Source organism: Thalassophryne amazonica, chromosome 5 (assembly GCF_902500255.1).
Source record: "Thalassophryne amazonica chromosome 5, fThaAma1.1, whole genome shotgun sequence".
Lineage (NCBI taxonomy): Eukaryota > Metazoa > Chordata > Actinopteri > Batrachoidiformes > Batrachoididae > Thalassophryne > Thalassophryne amazonica.
The window spans coordinates 60,832,324-60,851,656 of NC_047107.1; the positions used below are offsets into that span (position 1 = coordinate 60,832,324).

The following is a 19,333-nucleotide window of genomic DNA, read 5'->3' on the forward strand; positions in this document are numbered from 1 at the left end:
TTACTACAGAGCTCCCAGCACAGAGGCACTCTGAGAACAGCCATAAAGCCAACTGTCTATCAATCACAATGCTCCGGTCAGGCGGAGGTCTTGAAAAATAAAGTCATGCTGACTTATGGTTTTGATTTATAAATAACATTAATACTGATAGAATAACTCCATTAATGTCAATTCTGTCATTTGTACAAAGTTAAAATATAGCATATATCTTTTAATGTTGAATAATGCACTAATTCTGAGGTTTTGTAACAAACACAGACAGATCGCAAAGGATTCTGGGTAAAAGTGCCTCTGCTAAACACTGATTGGTTCAGTCATTCATTATTTAAACCAACACGTTAATGTGACGTCTGTCGTGTGTTGGTGTTTACAGATAAATGTGCTTTTGGAAAATATTCCTTTTTTTATTTGTAAAAACAAGCATTTTTACGGAGCCCTGGAAGTGTCATCGCAAAATGTTTTGCATGTGGTGAGAATGTGCGCACGTTTTATGATGTTGTAAAACGTGCTTTACACTGTGCGAGATGATTTTTCATGTGTGGAAACTAAAATGATAAATTTGCTTTTCTATTAAAGTAAATGTTCCTTCTTCTATTAAATGTTTGACCAAATGTTTAAAGTTCTGTTTGTTTGACCAACTGTAACCCTTCTGTCACTTAAATGCTAAAGACACGCTTGGTGTGAAACTTAGTGATCAACAGCCTTTTGTGACACATTTGATAAAAACCATTCCTTAGGCTGCCTCCTCAGCCAAATGGCTCCGTGTTACTCTGCTAAAACCCTGATCAATCACAATGCAAGAAGAAGCACTGTAGACAGTCTCACAGTGGGATGTGGCTCCGAGACCCCCAAGGACTTGTAAATGAAAAGGACCCTTTGATCATCATTTTGATCATCACAGCCCTGTCATAAATAGGAGAACAACCACTACTTACTTTTCCTCTAACTCTGTGTTTATGTGTGAACAAATGTATTGTGTTAACACTGTATGCATAATTTCTTCCTACCCTGATGTGGATAAAAGCTGTGCTCAGAAAGCCACACTTTACACTGTTCCAATCAGAGCACACTCTCTGGTTGAAATACCGTCCAAAGCTTTGTATTAAAGCCTGTTATTTGACAAACAGTCAATGTCCTGACTCTTTCTTCTTCCACAGACAAGCCTGAAAATCCTTCGGCCTCGACACATGCAGGAATTTTTTGGACCGAGTTTCAGGTTAATCGCGCGTCCTGCATCGTGTAGTGTACATGGAGTAACAAGCTGCGTTTAACATCTCAGGACCACCTCCTGATCGCCGATTGTATGGTCCAATGAAAATCAAACCTGTTTGATATTATTCTGGTCGGCCGTCGTGAGGGTATCCTGCTGCTGAGAAGCTACAAGCGTCTAACCGCTCCCACTTTTTGCTGTTGTTTTGTTTTGTTTTTAAACTTCATTTGTAAAAAAAAAAAGCCATTTGCAAAACCAAAAAGTTGATTTGACAATCATCTGATATAACCGGTGTCAAAATAAATAGAACACTGCATCTACTGGTGCCCAGACGCTTAGTACTTAGGGTGAATACTGCCAAGAACACTACTGGCCAGTAGATGGCAGTAGAGGCCTTGAAAACAAAATTCCAGATAATACCTGTCTGCTACATTTAAAATGCGTGGAATTTAACAAACGCAAATACAATAACAACGTCTATAAACCCAGAGAATATATTCACAAGAGTTTTAGGCACTAGAGTTTAATGCTGTTGTCCGTGAAGCCTGAACAGAGTGTCTGAAATGCAATTGTCCTGTCATGAACGTACTGAGATTACATCATCCTACCCATAATGCACTGCTGGGCACAGCATGTGCTCACAAAACCTTAAAAATTAGCACATTACTTTAAAACTAAAACATATATCTGATATTTTCACTTTATAAAACTTCAGACATGACAATAATTTTAAATAACTTGTCCAAAATTAGTTTGGTTAAAATTTGAACCATAAGTTAAAAATGTATGCCTCTGGATGACTTAGGTGATATTGCCAGCATATCAGTATGGTGTTATAGGAAATGATTTTTTTTTGGGGGGGGGGGGGGGGCTCATTTCTCCTTTGTCTACAGAGGATAGAGATGCTTTTCACAGAAGCAGCTCTCTTTTGTTAGCAGAGGATATAACTATCCATCTGTTACAAAACTTTTAACAGGTGGGTGCTGAACTGATTTTAAATTTTAAAAATGCTTGTCGCTGTTCAACTTTATCGGTCTAAAAGTTATCGGACAAAAATTAATCTGAAGATAATTGGTCTGATAATGGTTTTTAAAGTTATCTAAAAAGATAATTCGATAATGAAAACATTATCTTCGATAATTATCTGTTATTGTATTATCGGAAGTGTGCCCACCACTGGGCACCAAGGTTTTGGCAAAATTTGATGCAATGCCTTTGCTCAGGTCATTCTGTCATGTTATATAGCAAATAAGAATGCGATGGGTGCTTAGTACACATGTTCACTCTGTCTGACCACTAGCGACTGATGCACTCTGCAGAAGGGACAAAAATTCACATATTTGTAAGAAGGTTCCCTACACCTCCCCACCAAACAACAACTCACATGTTTCATTTGTTTCTGTATGATGAAATTAGGTCAGATACTTTGTTTTTGTCCTCATATTTTCTTTTCATAAAAAGGTTCAAACAGTGACAAGAGTTGTGGTCTGTGTTTGGGAAGAAAACCATCAGCAGTTCATGTGAAACCATCTGCTTAGATATTACAGGATTGACGAGGTGATAGAAATACTGATGACTTTTGTACAGCAACGATAGCTCACCATATGCTAAAGGAATATGAAAACACTATGTTTGGCACAGAATGGAGGAGCATTGCTGTGAGATAATAATGAGAACAGAGGGATGTGAAGAGAGAGGGCGCACCGAGAGGTCGAGTGATGGGAAAAGGGAAAAATGCTGACAGCAATGCAGAGAAAGACAAATTGAATGAATGCAGCTAGACAAGGGATAATGAAAGTGCTGGGATAACGATAAAGCGAGGATAGAAGCTGGGACATGGGAAGAGAGAGAAAAACACAAAGTGACAGACTGAATGAAAGCGGGGAGAGAGGAACAAGGAATCCCACTCAAATGGAAATGGATGGGCAAAAACAAGAAATAGTAAATGGACAGGTAGCAACAGCAAGCATTGAAGAATCAATGAGTCAGCACTGGAATCCAAGCATGAGATGACAAAGATAGATAATGAACAGAATTAAGATGCACTAATGTCATTGTGGCCCCTTTCACACTTGAGCTGAAAGCTGTTGATTTGCTTGTGTAAATAAAACATGGAGCGCCTGATATGTGAACATTGATTTGTATTTCTGCTTTCTCTCAACCTAGCACAGAATGCTTCTAACATGGATTAAGTGTGAAAAAGATGGATGATTGCACTGTGCTTGACACTGTAAACTGCCAGTCCTGGCACCTGACACAGATTTGTGGAGGGACCTTACATTGCTCTGAGGGGGGCACTTTTTTTTGGCCAGAAGTGTAAAGTCCTATTTAATTGAGGGTGTCTCCTTGGGATATTTAAAAAAAAATTGAACTCTTGAATATGCAATTATAACAGATTGAGAAGGAAAGCGCAATCTTCACGTCTAACTCACATTAATAAAGCACGGGGCTGTAAAGCAAGGTCACACAGTTTAAATACACCTCTAATATCAGGCTAATAGGATATTAAAAACTTCATGCACCTCCTTTATGAAGCAAATACAAATATAAGCTACAAGCAACTCATACCCAGCTGAGTTATCCATAACGGTGAAATTCAATTTCTTTCATTCTCTCTTTCACTTTCATCTAGGACCCTAGACCCTCCGTGGTCTATGGTTACAGAATCGCCATATATCCATCTGTTAGTTCAGCAGAGTTTTTTCACTTCTCATTCTCTTTCACAGCTAAGCGCATTGCATTCACTGGATTAAAAAAAAAATACTTACCTTATCTTGCAATTACAAGCAAAGATCTCATAATTAACAGATCATATTTATGAGAAAAGATCTCATAATTATGAGATCAGAAAAGATGCCACATTGACCATTGCATCGCTCAGAACTACATACTGAAAATGTCATTTCTAAACGCCGATGATGTGATCAGATAGCAAGTGTGAATTTTCCCCTAAGGTGTTCCTGGATGAATGAAATTCCTCCAGGGAGGGGCACGGCACACAGAGACTGACATGCACACAGCTGGGGTGAGCCACCCTTTGTCCCTGATTATGAATATGACAGAGGGAGGGGCTCAGGCCCAATCTGGCACATATCATTCTGGGTAGCCTGTGATTTTTGTGGTAGGTGGGTGACTGACAGGCTCCTCCATCCAGGGCACGCCCAACTGCCTCCAAGAGCGGGCCAGGCACCCTAAGACCCACTCATGATGCCGGGACTGTAAACTGCATTAACAAGATAGAAAGTGATGCTACATTTCAAACATGTTTTTTTTTTTTGAGTGTTTTATGCAGTTTTGACATGAATTGCTCTCTCTACAAACTGTTGTCTGTCTGTCTTGTATATACTGATTAACAAATACAAACGTGCAGTCCCATTGAATTTTTATTTTATCTTGAGTTCATAAATGTGTGCTGTCCAACATTTTTGTATGTGTTTTCATGATGTGCATTCTGCTTAGGTGTCAAATGCCAAAGATTTTCCCTTTCCTTCTTAGAATCATAAAACCCATTCTGCTGATGTCTTGATTAATGGCCTTTTATTCTTAAATGTGTGCCATCCCAGTTTTATTTATTTATTTAAACTATTTAGCCCCTGGGTGAGTGGTCCAAAGTCCACATATGCCATCTTACTGACTGAGTAAATTTTCTCAGAAATATGTGCCATGATGCCGGTGCACAGCATGGGGAACTAAGGAGAAGGGGACATAAAAAGACATAAAAAGAAGAATGGTAAATGAACAATGTATAAACAAACTAATAGAAAACTCATAAACCAAAACTTGTGCATGAATGTCAAATCTGCAGGCGACGGACTGATTCTGACATGAAATTATCCTTAAAAATAAAGTCAAAAGCAGCTAAATTTAAATATTGCAAACATTGCTTCCTACCACATTTAATAGCTTTTTTCAAAAAACAAAGCTGTAAAAATGATATTTTTTAGGGTGTACCCCGCCTCACGCTCTGTGACTGCTGGGATAGGCTCCAGCCCCCCGTGACCCTTAACTGGACAAAGTGGTTGAAGATGAGTGTGTGTGTGTGTGTGTGTGTGTGTGTGTGTGTGTGTGTGTGTGTGTGTGTGTGTGTGTGTGTGTGTGTGTGTTCCTTAAAGAAAATGACACCAAAGACAAAGAAGAGGAACTTCACGTTGTAAGATTGCTGCCCAGCTCCCAGAGATCCACTACAGAAAATACAGTGGGTAAAAGAAGTATTGAGCATGTCACCATTTTTCTCAGTAAATATATTTCTAAAGCTGATATTGACATGAAATTTTCACCAGATCTCAGTAACAACCTAAGTAATCCACACATACAAAGTAATCAAATCATACATGTCCATGAATTAAGGTGTGTAATAAAACAGAATGACATAGGGAAAAAGTACTTGACACGCTGACTGAAATAAATGGACTGCATTTATATAGCACTTTTCCATCTGCATCAGACGCTCAAAGCACTTTACAATTATGCCTCACATTCACCCCGATGTCAGGGTGCTGCCATACAAGGCGCTCACTACACACCGGGAGCAATAGGGGATTAAAGGCCTTGCCCAAGGGCCCTGAGTGATTTTCCAGTCAGGCGGGGATTTGAACCCATGATCTTCTGGACTCAAGCCCAACATCTTAACCACTAGACCATCACCTGCATGCATGGATTACTTGGGTTGTTACTGAAATCTGGTGAACATTTCATGTGAATAGCACCTTTACAAATATTTTTGAGAAAAATGGTGATGCATTCAATACTTATTTTACCTACTGTATATTAATTCTAACAACATAAAGAGTGCAATAAAGTGATATGCTAAAGCCAGAGAATTGGAAAAATAATCAGTGCTGTTAATGCTTTGTCACCTGAAGGTCATGCCATCAGTAAAGTATGAAGAAATGATTCAGCGCCACAGGAATGAGAACAACAAGAGGGTTCAAGGAGAATTTCTATCATTGAGATAATCAAAAGAAAGCCTGTTTGAAAGAATAAGTGGTTTTGCAATGCAGCAGCTCTAGACTATGACCCCAGTCCAGAGAACCACAACAAAGGATGCTTAGAACAGGTTTATTGTTTGAAACAATTCACAGAACTACAGTGGCAATATGAGAGACCGGGATGGATAATGAAACAAGATTGGTTCCATTACATGGGAATCACATCATGTTGTCTAGTCTAACAGGAAAATCACTAGAGAATACTAGAATCACTAGACAGCAGATGTGCTGTCAGACTGATTTCTGTCACATGGACTTTTCCAAAACACTGAATGAATACAGTTACCAGAATTTTCACTAGCAACTATCTTTTAGAGGATTTAAACAATAGAATTTCCTAAATGGTGGCACAGTGGCTTAGTGGTTAGCACTGTTGCCTCGCAGCAAGAAGGTCGTGGGTTCAATTCCTGTGGCCTTTCTGTGTGGAGTTTGCATGTTCTCCCCTTGTTTGCGTGGGTTTCCTCCGGGTGCTCCGGTTTCCTCCCACATCCAAAGACATGCGGGTTAGGTGGATTGGAATCTTTAAATTGTCCTTAGGTGTGTGTGTGGGTGTGTGTGTGTTTGTTTGTCTGTTTGTGGCCCTGCGACAGACTGGCGTCCTGTCCTGGGTGTACCCCGCCTCATACCCTATGACTGCTGGGATAGGCTCCAGCCCCCCGCAACCCTTAATTGGACTAAGCGGTTGAAGATGAATGAATGAATGAATTTCCTAAATGACAGAGTAATACTGTAGGCAGAGTTTTTGTTAGTAACTGCCTTACAAATACGAAGCAGCTGGAGTTACCAAAACACAGTTTGAGTTCAGTAACCAGGAATTTTCACGAGCAAGTCTTTCAGGTGATTAAATAGTATAACTGTCCAAAACAAAGAATGACATCAAAAACCAGGAATTCTCATACCACAGAGTCCAAAGGGGAATGTGAAAAACAGGACTCTAGAACGGCAGCAGGAGTCAATGACGACATATCAGTACACTGGAACTAGAGCCAAAAACAATAAGAAAAACGACGCTCATAAAGGCAACTTGAGTCAGTATCATGGAATTAATAACCACTGTAACACAAAAGGCTAGAGAGTGGGACAGACCCCAATGCAACAATCCGGTGACTGGACGACATTCTCATGGTGTTTATGAAGGACACAGAGCAATCAAACCCAGAAGTACAAACTGGCACTCCAAAGTGGAGGTCAATAGCCTGGAAGTCAAAACTAACACAAAATAATTGTCAGAATCAAATCATTAATGCCAACTCTACAAAATAACAGATTTAAAATAATCAGAAATCACAAAGTGTGACTATAAAATAGACAAAACATGACCCATGACAGTAGTGAAACTAACACAGACGTCACAACAAGAGCAGAACAAGCAAATGTCACAAGAGAAAAATAACAGGTATGATGGAGGGAAAAAAAAATCACAGGACCACAGCCAAAACGTGACCCCTGACATGAGCTATGAGGAATCAACTTTGTATTGTTAAACAATAACATGTAAAGCCAATTTAAAACAATGGTATTGTTTTGATATGATTAAATTTGGAATGATGTTATCATCCAGGTGTAGAATAACATTAACACAAACATGTCAGATTTTAGGTAAAACTAATTTAAGGAAAAAGTGTTGCAATTGCTGCTTGTATTGCACTAAATTATTGTCTTAGTGAAGACAACATAAACTTAAAAACCTTTTTTTTGTTGTTTGTTTTTTGGAATGTCCTTTGCTATGGACAACAGGATCTTGTATGAACTGAATAATTCTTTTGAAATACAGCCCTTGTTCTTCCAGAGGACAAAGACGCATTGCTGGAGTTCAAACGGATAGACAGTCAATTAGTGAAAACTGTAGGTGTGGGTAACAGCAGGCTAATTATGCATGGCTCCTAAGACAGGTCTGGACCACTCTATAAATGAGAAAAGTAGTGAATGTAGTGTATTCTTTCTCATTTTGAGTACAATCCATGTATGAACAAGTCTAGATGTAAATTTTATTTTTTCCATTAATGAAGTGAACACAAAATTTTTATGAATATAAATATGCTGCATGCAGTCCAGATAAGCCCATATGCTGAATTATCCATAAAAGTGATACTCTGACACTCACAGAACTTACCACGGAAACCAGCTTCCAACTCACAATGGCAAAATGTTTCTAAATTGTTCAAAGATTTCCTCTAAATTTGGCACCTGTCACATTTTTTGTGACTGGAACATGATAGGATCCATTAAATAACTGTTTCTCATCCACTCAGGACAATTCTTGTGTAGAGATAACTAATTTCTGCCTCCATGCAAAATGTGTCACGGGAGTCCACAGCCATCAATATCAGGGCCGAATCAATGAGCCATAAAACAGTATGTGTGCCTCATTTCCTGAAAACACTGTGCACACAAAATAAAGATCGATCTATCTATCTATCTATCTATCTATCTATCTATCTATCTATCTATCTATCTATCTATCTATCTATCTATCTATCTATCTATCTATCTATCTATCTATCTATCTATCTATCTATCTATCTATCTATCTATCTATCTATCTATCTATCTATCTGTCTGTCTGTCTGTCTGTCTGTCTGTCTAGACAGACTAGTCTACATTTATTGTCATTGTCATTACACGAGTGCAACGAGATTACATCCACACTCAAGTTACCACAGACAAGATACAGCAATTAATCCACAATTATTACTTGTTTACCGTAATAATGGCACACATCAAAATTAAGACAACACATATACATTTGACATTGTTTATGTGCACTAAACTTGAAACAGTCTGTTTACCGAATTGAGGCGATGTGAGTGTGGGGGAGCCGCAGCAACATGTAGTCGTGTTGCCATCAGCTTAGGGGGAACGGGGACCTACTGCAGATAAAACTGTGCAGCACCCCGGGGGGATGGGATAGGAGTGGATGAGCAACAGCCGGGATGGGGTGTGGAATGAGGACAGGAGGGGGGTAGGGGGAAGGTGGGAGCATGCTTTCAGTCTCTGTCCATGTGTGAGTCAGTTTCTGCCCATGTGTACTGGAAGATAAGAAGGCAGCCGACTGTTCACCAAGGCCGTAGAAATTCTTCTGGAGGAAAATAACAGGGCATTTTGTCCTTTAGAGGCTGATAAGCCTGCCATGTTTATGGTTGAGCAGTGAAAAACACCTTTACAGCTTCACATGAACAACCAGATCCAACTATGAATATTCCCTGGTCTCCGACATCTTCCTTTGCAAGGTGTGCATTTGCTCGGAGATGTTATCCATTTTGCATCTGAGTTCAAGGGTTAACGCAGTCTGAGAATGCATCACCTTGCCAAACTCATTAATCATGATGGACAGGTGAGGGGTCGTGTTTCTGGTGGCAGCCATCTTGCCACTTTCCGGTAGGTCAGGGCAGCACATAAACCAATAAGTACCAGCCCTCCTACAGTGAAACCAAATATAAATAAATCCTCAATGTCCTCCACAGAGAATGGCACAAAGCATGTGACATGCCATGTCTCTCAGGTGTCAAGAACATAGCCCGCAGGGTAGGTTCCATCTGGGCACGCAGGGTCCCTCAGCCCTGATTTCCTTGTTGAAAAAATGGTGTCAATAGCGTTCAGAGACCAGCTGATCAATTCCATGGTTAATCCAATATAGTAGTATATTAGTAGTATATATTAGTATATATGCTACATATGTCTTTCAACCTGATGCATCACTAACAGGTACAGTTGTAACATGCAAAATGATTGTTCAGTTCAGTTTATTGATACAGCACCAAATCTCAACATAAGTCACCGCAAGGTGCTTCACAAGGGTAAGCTGTAACCTTAGCAAGCATGTAGGAAAAGTACTCAGGAATAACTCCCTCAGGCATTTTAGAGGAAGAAACCTCAAGCAGACCAGCCTCAGAGGGGTGACCAACTGCTTAGGCCATTCTAACAATAACAAGAGTGACTGAAGATCAGCACGACCTCAGACAAGAGAGACGGAGCAGAAATCAAACAGAACAAACCCTGAACAGACACAAATTTTCAGGAGCAATGTAACAGGATGCTATTATGATTGTCACCAGCTGGCCAGCTAGCCCTTTGCTTCACAGTGCCAGGACTTAAATATGATGAGACCAAATCCTGCTCCAGTTTCTAGTAACATAATTTAACATGGAAGAAAAATTAGTACAGTACAACATTGAAATATCAGTCATAGGAAAGGGAGAACAGATGGGTTGTTAGCCTAGATTTCAATCAATCAATCAATTTTTTTTATATAGCGCCAAATCACAACAAACAGTTGCCCCAAGGCGCTTTATATTGTAAGGCAAGGCCATACAATAATTATGTAAAACCCCAACGGTCAAAACGACCCCCTGTGAGCAAGCACTTGGCTACAGTGGGAAGGAAAAACTCCCTTTTAACAGGAAGAAACCTCCAGCAGAACCAGGCTCAGGGAGGGGCAGTCTTCTGCTGGGACTGGTTGGGGCTGAGGGAGAGAACCAGGAAAAAGACATGCTGTGGAGGGGAGCAGAGATCGATCACTAATGATTAAATGCAGAGTGGTGCATACAGAGCAAAAAGAGAAAGAAACAGTGCATCATGGGAACCCCCCAGCAGTCTACGGGATGGTTCAGGGTCACCTGATCCAGCCCTAACTATAAGCTTTAGCAAAAAGGAAAGTTTTAAGCCTAATCTTAAAAGTAGAGAGGGTGTCTGTCTCCCTGATCTGAATTGGGAGCTGGTTCCACAGGAGAGGAGCCTGAAAGCTGAAGGCTCTGCCTCCCATTCTACTCTTACAAACCCTAGGAACTACAAGTAAGCCTGCAGTCTGAGAGCGAAGCGCTCTATTGGGGTGATATGGTACTACGAGGTCCCTAAGATAAGATGGGACCTGATTATTCAGAACCTTATAAGTAAGAAGAAGAATTTTAAATTCTATTCTAGAATTAACAGGAAGCCAATGAAGAGAGGCCAATATTTGAATGACTCCAGGAGGCAGACTATTCCACAGAATAGGTGCATGGTTGGAAAAAGCTCTGAGGGCTGCTGACGTCTCTTTATCCTCTGGAACACATAGTAATTCTGCATCCTGATAACACAGAACACAGGCTAGTACATAAGGTCTAATTAGATGAGCCAAATAGCCAGGTCCTACTCCATGAAGGATTTCATATGTTAGTAACAAAACTTTAAAGTTTGACAACCTTAAGGGCCCCTTCACACATAAAATGAAATTGGATGAAAGAAGCAGAAACCGGCCAAAAATCCAGGAGCAAAAAACAAAATGGGGAACCGCAAAACATTCCACCTGCTGTCAAAAGGGATACACGGTAGGACACATGTTAACAATACAGTAGCAGCAGTTTCGTGCACGTGCAGGAACAAGCACAAACACAGTGTGAGCAGCTGGAACATGTGGCACCACATCACACTGCTGTTGTGAGGGGAAAAAATTAAAAAATCACACACCATAAAAAAAACACCATAATTTCTAATATTTAATCCTTCTTATTCAGTGGACAATACAAGTATGATCCTTCTGTTCTTCTGTATATGACCCATGGTCATAGATGTCAAGTCATGAAATGACATGAATGACGCAGTGCCCTCTTATCATGTGCACATCTGCTGGCCTGGCGTGTCCAGCTGGGCCCATGCGTGTGTCTGTCTAGCCCTACATGTCCAGAGAGTGGCGTGGCGAAGGACAGACACTGCATCGTGTAGACCATAGCTCACATGGGTGAAGTCACATTCAGCTGAGTGTACACATGATCAGACAGTCCATTTCACCTGGCACAGCCTGCCGATGTGCGTGCTGACACGGTCGCGCCAGCCGTTGCAAAGGCGATATATGTTTTTATGTATTTCCACATGACAACAGCAAGCACATGCACGTGCCTCCCGGTGTGGAGTTGTAACATGGTACATGTTCTCCAGCAGTGACTTGCAGGTCCACAGATGTCAACAGCTGCAGCTGTTTGTGGACACACCCACTTTTTCGATCAGTGCACATAACAAAGTGTCACTCTCTGTTCCTTTGTTCAGTGATTATTTATTTTAGTTATTTGTGATGTAATTGTAGGTGTTGTAGTATTTATTTCTATACTACTCATGGCTGTGTTAAGTTAATTTAACACATCATATGCACTGAGCTGTCAATTCCAGCTGTCAATGAGTGGCTGGTCTATGATCAGCTGAGAGGTGCCTTGCCATGCTGTGTGCTCAGATGTGGCTGGCCGGTTTCCATGTGATCTTGTCTGTATGTAATTATCAGCATGTCATGTAAGTTTGCCCCGTGCAACACATGTGGCGGGGGCGGGGGGGAGCAACACACATGCAGGCCGCATGCATTGGGGGATGGGGGGACATGAGACACATGCGCGCTACGTGTTGGGGGGGACACACTGGCATGCTGCCACATGTGTTGGGGGGAATTTCAGCACAGTCACACCCATGTGTGTTGCTTGGTAACGGCACACTTGTGGAGCATTTAGACAGTTTTCACAGACAGCTCAAATGTGGTCATCTGCACTCCACAATCATGCAGAGAGCATGTTTTGATTTGGAATAGAATGTGCAGTGTTCCCAATGCATTTGCTTGTATGGAAATAAAAGCTATTTTCAGAATTTTGATTTTTTCTCACTTTGTTTAGACACACTACTATTATTTTGAACACAACTGTATAGAGAGACAAATACCTATGGTCAATTTAAAGTTTCCCATTTACCTAACATACATGTCTTTAGAAGTGGGAGGAAGATGAAGCATGCAGAGGGAACCCATGTGAACACAGGGAGAACTCCACACAGAAAAGACCAGGTGGGATGTGATCCCAGGACCTTCTTGCTGTGAAGCAACAGTGCTAACTGCTAAGCCACCATGTAACAGCCTTTCATGCAAATCATGTTGGGTAAACTTTTTAATCCTTCTTCTTCACAGAAAGTACAACACCATACACGTGTGTATAGTGTTATACAAAAGGTTGAGGTACATTTAATGTAATATTTACGTGTAAATAAATTTATTTCATAGAGTACCAAAAGACCTGAAACCAGTGCACCTGTTTCAGTTTTACGGGTTACAAAAAGGTTTCCTGAACGTACCATATATGTGCTTCTGTTCTTTGGTATGATCCTTTAAAAAGTGTTGCACTTTTATGCCACTTAATGATTTTGTACCCACAAAAAATGGTAAAGTACCACGTGACATAGCGGGTTGTTAAAGCTACCCTTCCTATATATTCATTCATTTTCTATACCCACTAACTCCAATCAAGGGTCAAAGGGTGGGGTGCTGGAGCCTATCCCAGCAGTCATAGGGTGAGAGGCAGGGTACGCAGTGGACAGGATGCAAGACTGTCGCAGGGCCACGTATAGACAAACACATTAACACACATACACAACTACAGTCAATTTAAAGTTTCCAATTCACCTAACCTGCATGTCTTTTGGATGTGGGAAGAAGCCAAAGCAAAGGAACACATGCAAACATTGGGAGAACACGCAAACTCCACACAGAAAGGACCAGGTGGGACGCGATCCCCCGAGAACAGTGCTAACCACAAATCCACTGTGCTGCACACCCTTTCTGTAAATTCTTTATTTAAACTGTGATCACCTGTCATGTTTCAGTGTTGTTATGGCTCGATCAATTTCACTCTGTCCACGTCAGAATTAACACAACAGCTCCAAACAACACAGCCATTCCATGATGGATGCCCAGCCGGTTTATAGTTAGCTTATCTGCCTGCAGTCTCAGAGATGGAACAGAGGAAAGACTGAAACAGAGGGATGCTGACACAGTGCAAAGGAGCGAGAGAGAGAATTAAGACAAGGATCTGGGGCACCTTCTGCCAGGACATTGTCTGCCAAGATCATCTTCTTAACAGAGCTCCCTCAGCAAGAGGCTTGGCACCACTTCTGAGTCCGCACTGATTACAAATGAAGACACATGGTTTGTTCTGTTTTCCTTGTAAGCGTGCATGTGTTGTGGTGAGGGGGGAGGAGGAGGGAGGAGTAGTTGTCCTTGTTAATATCCATAATTGTTCAGTGTCTGTGCACACTTGTACTGTAATAGATGGCCTAGGAAAAACACTTGGAGGCTGCCTCCGAGGTAAAAACAAACCAACAAAAAGTTTAAAACATTTTTAAGATGCTGCAAACATTGTAAGAATGAGAAACTGAGAAAACACACCCATCTCAAATTCAGTCTAGAACATTTATGTTTATGATCACTGCGTAATTTCTGTTTCTGTTTAGCCATATTGCTGAAGTTCACATGCACAAATACCAGTAGGTTTATTGTAGTGAGTGTCATTTATGTACTGTATCTGCACATCCAGTTGCACATTTTGAGGGAGCTTTTCTGTCCAAAAGAAACAACATTGTTCTGAATCTGTTTTCTGTGTTTAGCTAATTGTTCCACTGTGCAAAGCCTTTCCATCCAGTAGTCAACATTATCTTCACTTAGGGTAGTGTCCCACTGATGCATGACTGGTGGAGAGAGGAAGCAATAGAGGAGATGCAACATCCTGCGAAAACAGGAGTAAAGGTGATAACTTTCTCATGTGGAATCTCACTGAATTGGTCCGCTCGACACGTGCATGCATAGTGGCTGACTGTCTGCTGTATGCGTCTGGAGTGGGGACGTCACCATTTTTCTCAGTAAATTTATTTCCAAAGGTGCTACTGACATGAAATTTTCACCAGATATCAGGAACAACCCAAGTAATCCCTACATACAAAGAAATAAACCATAGATTTTGGCTGGTATCTTAGCTTTCCATGCCACTTTTTCTCTGTCATTTCCCATAACTACACATAACTTAATTTATGGTTAACCGCCAGACTTAGACTAGGATATATATATATATATATATATATATATATATATATATATATATATATATATATATATATATATATATATATATATATATATATATATATGTAAAATGCAAATAAAAACAGAATACAATGATTTGCAAATCCTCTTCAACCTATATTCAGTTGAATACACCACAAAGACAAGATATTTAATGTTCAAACTGATAAACTTTATTGTTTTTGTGCAAATATTTGCTCATTTTGAAATGGAAGCCTGCAACACGTTTCACAAAAGCTTGGACAGTGGTATGTTTACCATTGTGTTACATCACCTTTCCTTCTAACAACACTCAATAAGCATTTGGGAACTGAGGACACTAATTGTTGAAGCTTTGTAGGTGGAATTCTTTCCCATTCTTGCTTGATGTATGACTTCAGATGTTCAACAGTCCGGGGTCTCCGTTGTCATATTTTGCGCTTCATAATGTGCCACACATTTTCAGTTGGCGACAGGTCTGGACTGCAGGCAGACCAGTTTAGTACCCGCACTCTTTTACTACGAAGCCATGCTGTTGTAACACATGCAGAATGTGGCTTGGCATTGTCTTGCTGAAATAAGCAGGGATGTCCCTGAAAAAGATGTTGCTTGGATGGCAGCATGTGTTGCTCCAAAACCTGGATGTACCTTTCAGCAATGATGGTGCAATCACAGATGTGTAAGTTGCCCATGCCATGGGCACAAACACACCCCATACCATCACAGATGCTGGCTTTTGAACTTTGTACTGGTAACAATCTGGATGGACTTTTTCCTCTTTTGTTTGGAGGACACAATGTCCATGATTTCCAAAAACAATTTGAAATGTGGACTCATCAGACCACAGCACACTTCATCAGTTTGCATCTGTCCATTTCAAATGAGCTCGGGCCCAGAGAAGTTGGGAGCGTTTCTGGATGTTGTTGATGTATGGCTTTTGCTTTGCATGGTAGAGTTTTAACTTGCACTTGTAGATGTAGTGACAAACTGTGTTAACTGACAATGGTTTTCTGAAGTGTTCCTGAGCCCACGCGGTAAGATCCTTTACACAATGAAGTCAGTTTTTAATGCAATGCCGCCTGAGGGGTCACGGGCATTCAGTGTTGGTTTTCGGCCTTGCTGCTTACGTGTAGAAAATTCTCCATATTCTGCGAATCTACTGATTATATTATGGACTGTAGATGATGGAATCCCTATAGTAGGGGTGGTGGCCAAGTGGTTAATGTGCTTGGTTTCAGAGCAGAAGGTTCCAGATTCAAATCCCACTCCTGCCACATTTCTCCATGTAATGTGGAGTTGTGTCAGGAAGGGCATCCGGCGTAAAACCTGTGCCAATTCAACATGCAGATCCACCTTGGATTTGCTGTGGTGACCCCGAGTGCAAACAAGGGAACAGCCGAAGGGACTTACTTTTACTAGATGATGGAATCCCTAAATTCCTTGTAACTGAACATTGAGAAACATTGTTCTTAAACTGTTGGACTATTTTTTTCACACAGTTGTTCACAAAGTGGTGATCCTTGCCTCATCTTTGTTTGCGAATGGTTGAGCCTTTTGGGGATGCTCCTTTTATACCCAATCATGATGCTCACAGTTAGTGTCCTCAGTTCCCAAATGCTTATTGAGTGTTGTTAGAAGGAAAGGTGATGTAACACAGTGGTAAACATACCGCTGTCCAAACTTTTTTGAAATGTGTTTCAGGCATCCATTTCAAAATGAGCAAATGTGCAAATTTGCAGAAACAATAAAGTTTATCAGTTTGAACATTAAATATCTTGTCTTTGTGGTGTATTCAATTGAATATAGGTTGAAGAAGACTTGCAAATCATAGTATTCTGTTTTTATTTACATTTCACACAGCATCCCAACTTCATTGGAATTGGGTTTGTGTGTGTGTGTGTATATATATATATATATATATATATATATATATATATATATATATATATATATATATATATATATATATATATAATAAAAAACCTAGTAGTCAGGAGGATATCTATTGGAAACCAATCCTGCCCCGAGTCAGTGCAAATTAATATCAGCTGGTTCAGTCCCACCTGATGGCCTATAAAAAGGTGTTTCATGATGGGTAAAAAACAAAGAGCTCTCTTGAGATCTTTGCAACCTAATTGTTGCAGAACTTGCTGATGGCATTCTGATGGCACTTGGTAAGGGCCCCTTCACACAGGTGACACGCACGCACATCTAACACCACTCCATGTGTAGCCAGTCACACTATTAACATGATAACAGTCTGCAGACAATCACTGTTGGGCTGGATGTGAAATTTGTCTAAGTGCTCCACGAGTGTGGCTTTGCAAACAGACACAGTGAGTTGGTGTGTGTGCTAAACTGACAGGAGGTGTGGCCGCCGACAGATGCGGCTGTGGAGATCTGTAGAGATGGTTGTCATGGCTGGACAACATGTACTGTGTTTGGATGGACATGGGCTAACAACTGCCCACTGTGATACGTGTGTGTCTGCTTGCTGTCCTTACGGTGGACATAAATAAAAACATATATTGCTGTGGCAATGGCTGCAGCGAGCGAGCGAGCGCGTACATGGCGTGCACATTGACAGGCTGTCCCCAGGTTGAAACGGACCGTTAGATCATGACCCGCAGCGGGCAATCTGATTGTCACATCACCCACGTGAGCTCTGTTCCACATGATGCGGCATCAGTCCTGTGGTGCACCGGCGCCAGCAGATGTGGACATGATCAGAGTGCCCTACTTCTCATTCATGTCATTTCATGACTGTACATCTGTGACCATGGTTCATCTACAGACGGAAAAGACGGATCATACTTGATAAGAGGGATTCACTGCTGACATGCTGTGTTTTTTATGGCATGTGGTTTTATTTATTTTTTTTAAATACATCCATCTCTTTGTTGAATTCAAGCATTTTCCCGCACCATTTATAGGATAGCATAGGATTTTGACCAACTGTGTGGACTTCCGCAGATGGTTGTCAGAACATTTTGGAACTGAAATCCGACAGTTTTGGATGTGCGCCGATTCATAAGTCCAATGCCACTCTGCGTGATTCCGGCAATGTGTGACAGGGGTATAAGCCTTTAATGTATATCTGTAATTTGTCATTAATGACTGGGAAGTTTCCTTTCAAAATGAAATAGCAAAAGTGATACCATTGTTCAAATGTGGTGACAAACATGTTTTTTTTTTTTTTTTTCAAATTATAGGCCAGTCTCCCTCTTACCACAATTTTCTAAAATTTTGGAAAAGGTATTAATAATGAGGTTAAATGATTTCTTAGCTAAACATCATATCCTTAGCAAGCAGCAATAGGGTTTTCAAATATCTCACTACTTCTTTGCCTGTAATGGATTTCGTTGAATAAATTTCCAACACATTTGAAAATAAACAATGTACTGTAGGGGTTTCTTTGATTTACAGAAAACATTTGATACTATAGATCATACTTTGCTATTGGAAAAATTACAGAAGTATGGTATCAGGGGATTGGCACATGATTGGATAATGAGCTACTTACACAATAGGTATCAGTGTGTCCACATTGGTGGGAGAAATTCTGAGTTCTTGAAGATAACATATGGGGTGTCCCAGGGTTCAGTCCTTGGGCCATTGCTGTTTCTTTTGTACATTAATGATTCGTGGTTGGTTTCCAAGTCTGCAAGTTGTATTTTATTTGCTGATTATATGACTGTGTTTTGTAGTGGGAATATTTGGAACAGCTCCTGGACACAATGGAGAATGAATTACAGAAATTTAAACAATGGTGTTATTCAAACAAATTAACGTTCCATTTTGGTAAAACTAAGTGTATCATATTTGGGAATAAGTCCAGCAACGTAAGCAGCAACTTATTATTACATGATACCGAAACTGAAATTGTAACAGATACAAAATTTCTTGGTGTATATATTGATGATAAATTAAGCTGGTAAACACATATTAATTATGTTAAATCTAAAATGTCATAAGTCATTGCAATTCTGCATAAAACACAAGACTTCCTCTCCCATGTGGTGATGTGGTTGATTACATCACAATACAAATTAGGTATGAAGTCGAAAATAAACTTTTGCCTCAACATGTGCAGGATCTGTTTAAAATGAGGGACTCCAGCTACAATTTGAGAGGGACAGTATTATTTGAAAAATGAAATATCCAAACTACTGTGAAAAGTCATTGTGTTTCCATTAAAGGTGTTAATATTTGTAATAATTGTCCTGATGATATTAAATTACTTGCTACTTTAGTTGGCTTTAAAAGGCTTTACAAAAATTTGTATTATAAATAATG

The 19,333-nt window shown here is 40.3% G+C and overlaps 1 long non-coding RNA gene across 1 annotated transcript; it reads right to left on the reverse strand.

The window, feature by feature from the left end:
• Nucleotides 1-1,087: 1,087 nt before the first annotated feature.
• Nucleotides 1,088-19,123, reverse strand: LOC117509796. The gene is made up of 3 exons (XR_004560525.1): nt 19,111-19,123; nt 13,438-13,440; nt 1,088-1,172 (listed from the first exon to the last, which is right to left on the reverse strand). It is a non-coding gene; the product is annotated as an uncharacterized LOC117509796 (long non-coding RNA).
• Nucleotides 19,124-19,333: the final 210 nt, after the last annotated feature.